Source organism: Oncorhynchus keta, unplaced genomic scaffold, assembly GCF_023373465.1.
Source record: "Oncorhynchus keta strain PuntledgeMale-10-30-2019 unplaced genomic scaffold, Oket_V2 Un_contig_23720_pilon_pilon, whole genome shotgun sequence".
Lineage (NCBI taxonomy): Eukaryota > Metazoa > Chordata > Actinopteri > Salmoniformes > Salmonidae > Oncorhynchus > Oncorhynchus keta.
The window spans coordinates 20,507-27,649 of NW_026283537.1; the positions used below are offsets into that span (position 1 = coordinate 20,507).

General features: G+C 45.8%; 1 long non-coding RNA gene across 4 annotated transcripts; it reads left to right on the top strand.

Annotated features, from left to right (window-relative positions):
- Positions 1–3,417: 3,417 nt before the first annotated feature.
- On the top strand, positions 3,418–4,627 carry LOC127921823 (uncharacterized). Of its 4 annotated transcripts, none has more exons than XR_008109698.1 (5): positions 3,418–3,516; positions 3,562–3,806; positions 3,900–3,974; positions 4,085–4,217; positions 4,269–4,627. It is a non-coding gene; the product is annotated as an uncharacterized LOC127921823 (long non-coding RNA). The 4 variants fall into 4 exon arrangements; XR_008109699.1 differs by having other exon boundaries at positions 3,429–3,541; positions 3,582–3,806; XR_008109697.1 differs by having other exon boundaries at positions 3,437–3,581; positions 3,697–3,806.
- Positions 4,628–7,143: the final 2,516 nt, after the last annotated feature.

The following is a 7,143-nucleotide window of genomic DNA, read 5'->3' on the forward strand; positions in this document are numbered from 1 at the left end:
GTCCCATCTAGTTTAATATATATCTACACAGTGAGTCCCATCTAGTTTAATATATTTCTACACAGTGAGTCCCATCTAGTGTAATATATATCTACACAGTGAGTCCCATCTAGTGTAATATATATCTACCCAGTGAGTCCCATCTAGTGTAATATATATCTACACAGTGAGTCCCATCTAGTTTAATATATATCTACACAGTGAGTCCCATCTAGTGTAATATATATCTACCCAGTGAGTCCCATCTAGTTTAATATATATCTACACAGTGAGTCCCATCTAGTTTAATATGTTTTACACAGTGAGTCCCATCTAGTGTAATATATATCTACACAGTGAGTCCCATCTAGTGTAATATATTTCTACACAGTGAGTCCCATCTAGTGTAATATATATCTACACAGTGAGTCCCATCTAGTTTAATATATATCTACACAGTGAGTCCCATCTAGTTTAATATATATCTACACAGTGAGTCCCATCTAGTTTAATATGTTTTAAACAGTGAGTCCCATCTAGTTTAATATATATCTACACAGTGAGTCCCATCTAGTGTAATATATATCTACACAGTGAGTCCCATCTAGTTTAATATATATCTAAACAGTGAGTCCCATCTAGTTTAATATATATCTAAACAGTGAGTCCCATCTAGTTTAATATATATCTACACAGTGAGCCCCATCTAGTGTAATATATATCTACCCAGTGAGTCCCATCTAGTTTAATATATATCTACACAGTGAGTCCCATCTAGTTTAATATATATCTACAAGTGAGTCCCATCTAGTTTAATATATATCTACACAGTGAGTCCCATCTAGTTTAATATATATCTACACAGTGAGTCCCATCTAGTTTAATATATATCTACACAGTGAGTCCCATCTAGTGTAATATATATCTACACAGTGAGTCCCATCTAGTGTAATATATATCTACCCAGTGAGTCCCATCTAGTTTAATATATATCTACCCAGTGAGTCCCATCTAGTGTAATATATATCTACCCAGTGAGTCCCATCTAGTGTAATATATATCTACCCAGTGAGTCCCATCTAGTGTAATATATATCTAAACAGTGAGTCCCATCTAGTTTAATATGTTTTACACAGTGAGTCCTATCTAGTGTAATATATATCTACACAGTGAGTCCCATCTAGTGTAATATATATCTACACAGTGAGTCCCATCTAGTGTAATATATATCTACCCAGTGAGTCCCATCTAGTTTAATATATTTCTACACAGTGAGTCCCATCTAGTGTAATATATATCTACCCAGTGAGTCCCATCTAGTGTAATATATATCTACCCAGTGAGTCCCATCTAGTGTAATATATATCTACACAGTGAGTCCCATCTAGTTTAATATGTTTTACACAGTGAGTCCCATCTAGTGTAATATATATCTACCCAGTGAGTCCCATCTAGTGTAATATATATCTACACAGTGAGTCCCATCTAGTGTAATAAATATCTACACAGTGAGTCCCATCTAGTTTAATATATATCTACACAGTGAGTCCCATCTAGTTTAATGTTTTACACAGTGAGTCCCATCTAGTGTAATATATTTCTACACAGTGAGTCCCATCTAGTGTAATATATATCTACACAGTGAGTCCCATCTAGTCTAATATATTTCTACACAGTGAGTCCCATCTAGTTTTATATATATCTAAACAGTGAGTCCCATCTAGTGTAATATATATCTACACAGTGAGTCCCATCTAGTTTAATATATATCTACCCAGTGAGTACCATCTAGTGTAATATATATCTACCCAGTGAGTACCATCTAGTGTAATATATTTCTACACAGTGAGTCCCATCAAGTTTAATATATATCTATAATCTGTATGGTCTATTTCAGAGCTGGAACCTCCAGGAGGGGTTTAGTGTAATATACATCTACCCAGTGAGTCCCATCTAGTTTAATATATATCTACACAGTGAGTCCTATCTAGTGTAATATATATCTACCCAGTGAGTCCTATCTAGTGTAATATATATCTACCCAGTGAGTCCTATCTAGTGTAATATATATCTACCCAGTGAGTCCCATCTAGTTTAATATATATCTACCCAGTGAGTCCCATCTAGTGTAATATATATCTACCCAGTGAGTCCATCTAGCTGGAATCCAGGATCTACCCAGTGAGTCCCATCTAGTTTAATATGTAATATATATCTACCCAGTGAGTCCTATCTAGTATTAATCTATATCTTCTCTCTGGGAAAAGTCAACATCAACTGGAAACTCCAGGATTTATTTTGATCACTTTACCCAGTGAGTAACATCTAGTTTAATCTTACACACACAGAGACAGATAGTCTGACAAAATAAGAGTTAAAAGACATGATGGAGAAACAAGTAAATATGGATCCTACTCTATATGTACAAACTAACAATCTTGTATTAATCTCTCAGGGAAAGACTGTTATTCTGTGACGCTAAAACTCCATTTATTTTATCCTTAACATTATCAAAACTCCTTCCTGCACTGAATCAGTGGGGGGAAAATAAAAGTTAAAACACCAAAACTCCTTCCTGCTACAATCAGTGGGGAGGAATGAATGGAGAAACAGTAAACCTCAAAATCCTTTACTGAATCAGTGGGGGAAGGAATAAAACACAGGTTGTATTAATGCTTCAGTAGCTACTGTTATTCAGTGGAGCTAAAAGGCTCTAAATATCGTAACACCTCAAAACTCCTTCCTGCTACTGAATCAGTGGGGGGGAAGGAATAAAACGCGACACCTCAAAACTCCTTCCTGCTACTGAATCAGTGGGGGAAGGAATAAAACGCGACACCTCAAAACTCCTTCCTGCTACTGAATCAGTGGGGGGAGGGGAGGAATAAAATGTGACACCTCAAAACTCCTTCCTGCTACTGAATCAGTGGGGGGGAGGGAATAAAACGCGACACCTCAAAACTCCTTTCTGCTACTGAATCAGTGGGGGAGGAGGGAATAAAACGCGACACCTCAAAACTCCTTCCTGCTACTGAATCAGTGGGGGAGGGAATAAACGCGACACCTCAAAACTCCTTCCTGCTACTGAATCAGTGGGGGAGGAGGGAATAAAACGCGACACATCAAAACTCCTTCCTGCTACTGAATCAGTGGGGGAGGAGGGAATAAAACGCGACACACTCAAAGGAAACATGTTTAAGGGAGGAAGTGGTCAGCTTATAAAACACGACACTGATCTCAGGTCAGTGTTCATGTAGAACCCCTCTACTAGTTAACTTATACTACACTGGTTGAGGAAATGGAGACTGTTCCTGGATCTGTGCTTCTGTCGACAGGCACGAGATCAGAAGGTGTCCAAACTCATTCCATGGAGGGCAGTCATCTGCTGGTTTTAGTTATTTCACTGTTTAATATGTCAGTATGAAGTCCTAGACAACCAGGTGAGGTCCTAGACAACCAGGTGAGGGGAGGTCCTAGACAACCAGGTGAGGGGGAGGTCCTAGACAACCAGGTGAGGGGGAGGTCCTAGACAACCAGGTGAGGGGAGATCCTAGACAACCAGGTGAGATCCTAGACAACCAGGTGAGATCCTAGACAACCAGGTGAGGGGAGGTCCTAGACAACCAGGTGAGGGGAGGTCCTAGACAACCAGGTGAGGTCCTAGACAACCAGGTGAGGTCCTAGACAACCAGGTGAGGGGAGGTCCTAGACAACCAGGTGATGTCCTAGACAACCAGGTGAGGGGAGGTCCTAGACAACCAGGTGAGGGGAGGTCCTAGACAACCAGGTGAGGTCCTAGACAACCAGGTGAGGTCCTAGACAACCAGGTGAGGGGAGATCTTAGACAACCAGGTGAGGGGAGATCCTAGACAACCAGGTGAGGTCCTAGACAACCAGGTGAGGTCCTAGACAACCAGGAGGGGAGGTCCTAGACAACCAGGTGAGGGGAGGTCCTAGACAACCAGGTGAGGGGAGGTCCTAGACAACCAGGTGAGGTCCTAGACAACCAGGTGAGGGGAGATCTTAGACAACCAGGTGAGGGGAGATCCTAGACAACCAGGTGAGGTCCTAGACAACCAGGTGAGGTCCTAGACAACCAAGTGAGGGGAGGTCCTAGACAACCAGGTGAGGGGAGGTCCTAGACAACCAGGTGAGGGGAGGTCCTAGACAACCAGGTGAGTGGGAGGTCCTAGACAACCAGGTGAGTGGGAGGTCCTAGACAACCAGGTGAGTGGGAGGTCCTAGACAACCAGGTGAGTGGGAGGTCCTAGACAACCAGGTGAGGGGAGGTCCTAGACAACCAGGTGAGGGGAGGTCCTAGACAACCAGGCGAGGGGAGGTCCTAGACAACCAGGCGAGGGGAGGTCCTAGACAACCAGGTGAGGGAGGTCCTAGACAACCAGGTGAGGTCCTAGACAACCAGGTGAGGGGGAGGTCCTAGCTAAGTATAAGGGAGGAGTGAACCTGCAGACACTCTGCCCTACATGGAATTAGTTGAGACACCGGCTTTAGGTGCTGGAACGTGGACAGGATGTGACATCATCGACAGGAAGTAGTGACGTCTAGATGCTGGACGTAGAGAGAATGTCCTCCACCAGGTGTTTGTAAACCCAGGAGTCTCCCTTCAGCCGCTGTCTCCTCACACACACCACCTACAACACACAGCGTCAGTAATCAATAACGTGATCCCTGCTGGGTGTCAGTAATCAATAACGTGATCCCTACTGGGTGTCAGTAATCAATAACGTGATCCCTACTGGGTGTCAGTAATCAATAACGTGATCCCTGCTGGGTGTCAGTAATCAATAACGTGATCCCTACTGGGTGTCAGTAATCAATAACTTGATCCCTGCTGGGTGTCAGTAATCAATAACGTGATCCCTGCTGGGTGTCAGTAATCAATAACGTGATCCCTACTGGGTGTCAGTAATCAATAACGTGATCCCTACTGGGTGTCAGTAATCAATAACGTGATCCCTACTGGGTGTCAGTAATCAATAACGTGATCCCTGCTGGGTGTCAGTAATCAATAACGTGATCCCTACTGGGTGTCAGTAATCAATAACGTGATCCCTGCTGGGTGTCAGTAATCAATAACCTGATCCCTGCTGGGTGTCAGTAACCATCAATAACCTGATCAGTAGTAATCCAATATGTACCTGGGTGTCAGTAACCTCAATAACGTGGTCACCTTCCCTGCTGGGTGTCAGTAATCAGATAAGCTGGGGACAACACATCACGGGAACATTGAGGAGAAAGATGGTCCACTGAAGAAGATGAGGGAGAGACAGCGAAGATGAGGAGAGAAAGATGGAGAGACTGAAGAAGATGAGGGAACCATCAATAACCTGAGAAGATAGGGAGAGAAAGATGGAGAGACTGAGAAGATAGGGAGAGAAAATGGAACCTGATGAGTAGTAAGAAAGATGGAGAGACTGAGAAGATAACCAGAAAGATGGAAGACTGGAAGTAGTAAAATATGGTAGACTCAGTAACCATCAGATAACCTGAGAAGTAGTAATCAAGATGAGACCTGAGAAGATGAGGAGGGGAGAGAAAGATGGACAGAAGATGAGGAGGGAGAGAAAGATCAAACGATGAGGAGGGGTCAGATGGAGAGACAGAAGATCCCCTGAGAAAGATGGAGACTGAGAAGATGAGGGGAGAGAAAGATGGAGAGACTGAGAAGATGAGAGAAAGATGGACAGTCTGAGAAGATGAGGGGAACATGGAGAGACTGGAAGATGAGGGAGAGAAAGATGGAGAGACAGAAGAAGATGAGGGAGAGAAAGATGGAGAGACTGAGAAGATGAGGAGGGAGAGAAAGATGGAGAGACTGAGAAGATGAGGGAGAGAAAGATGGAGAGACTGAGAAGATGAGGGAGAGAAAGATGGAGAGACTGGAAGATGAGGAGAGAAAGATGGAGAGACAGAGAAGATGAGAGAAAGATGGAGAGAAAGATGGAGAGAAAGATGGAGACTGAGAAGATGAGGGAGAGAAAGATGGAGAGACTGAGAAGATGAGGAGGGAGAAAGATGGAGAGACTGAGGGAGAGAAAGATGAGGAGAAGGAGGGAGAGAAAGATGGGAGAGAAGACAGAAGAAAGATGGAGAGACTGAGAAGGAGAGAAAGATGGAGAGACTGAGAAAGATGAGAGAAGAGAGAAAGATGGAGAGACTGAAGAAATCAGTGCCTAAAAAGTGTGTGCGGGGCCTCACCCTTTCTGTGCGAAGTCGACGTGTTTCTCCGGTAGAATGGAGAGGATCTGGTTCAACACCTGGTCTGGGTTGGTCTGACTGGTCAACGTTACATTATACTGGGCCTGGGGAGGGGAGGAAAGGGGGAGGGAGGAGGAGGAGAGGAGAGGAGAGGAGAGGGGAGAGAGGAGAGGAGAGGGAGAGGAGAGGAGAGGGAGGGAGGAGAGAGGGAGGAGAGGAGGGAGATTAGAGGAGAGGAGGGAGAGGGGAGAGGAGGGGAGAGGGAGGAGAGGAGAGGAGAGGAAGAGGAGAGGAGAGGAAGAGGAGGGAGAGGGAGAGGAGAGGAGAGGGAGAGGAGAGGAGAGAGGGAGAGGGGAGGGAGAGGAGAGGAGAGGGAGAGGGAGGGGAGAGGAGAGGAGAGGGAGAGAGGAGAGGGAGAGGGAGAGAGAGAGGAGAGGAGAGGAAGAGGAGAGGAGAGAGAGAGAGGAGGGAGAGGAGGGAGAGGAGGAGAGGAGGAGGAGGAGGAGAGAGAGGAGAGGGAAGGAGAGGAGAGGAAGAGGGAGGAGAGGGAGAGGAAGAGGGGAGGGAGAGGGAGGAGAGGGAGAGGGGAGAGGGAGGGAGAGGGAGGAGAGGGGAGGAGGAGGAGAGGGGAGGAGGAGGAGAGGGAGAGGAGGAAGAGGGGAGGAGAGGGAGAGAGGAAGAGGGGAAGAGGGAGAGGAGGGGAGAGGAAGAGGAGAGGAAGAGAGGGAGGGAGAGGAGACGGAGAGGGAGAGAGGAAGAGGAGAGGGAGAGGAGAGGAGGAGGAGACGAGAGGAGAGGGAGAGGGAGAGGGAAGAGGGAGAGAGAAGAGGAGAGGAGAGGGGAGAGGGAGAGGAGAGGAGGGGAGGGGAGAGGAGAGGGGAGAGGAGGAGAGGAGAGGAGGAGGGAGAGGAGGGAGAGGGAGAGGAGGAGAGGGAGAGGAGGGAG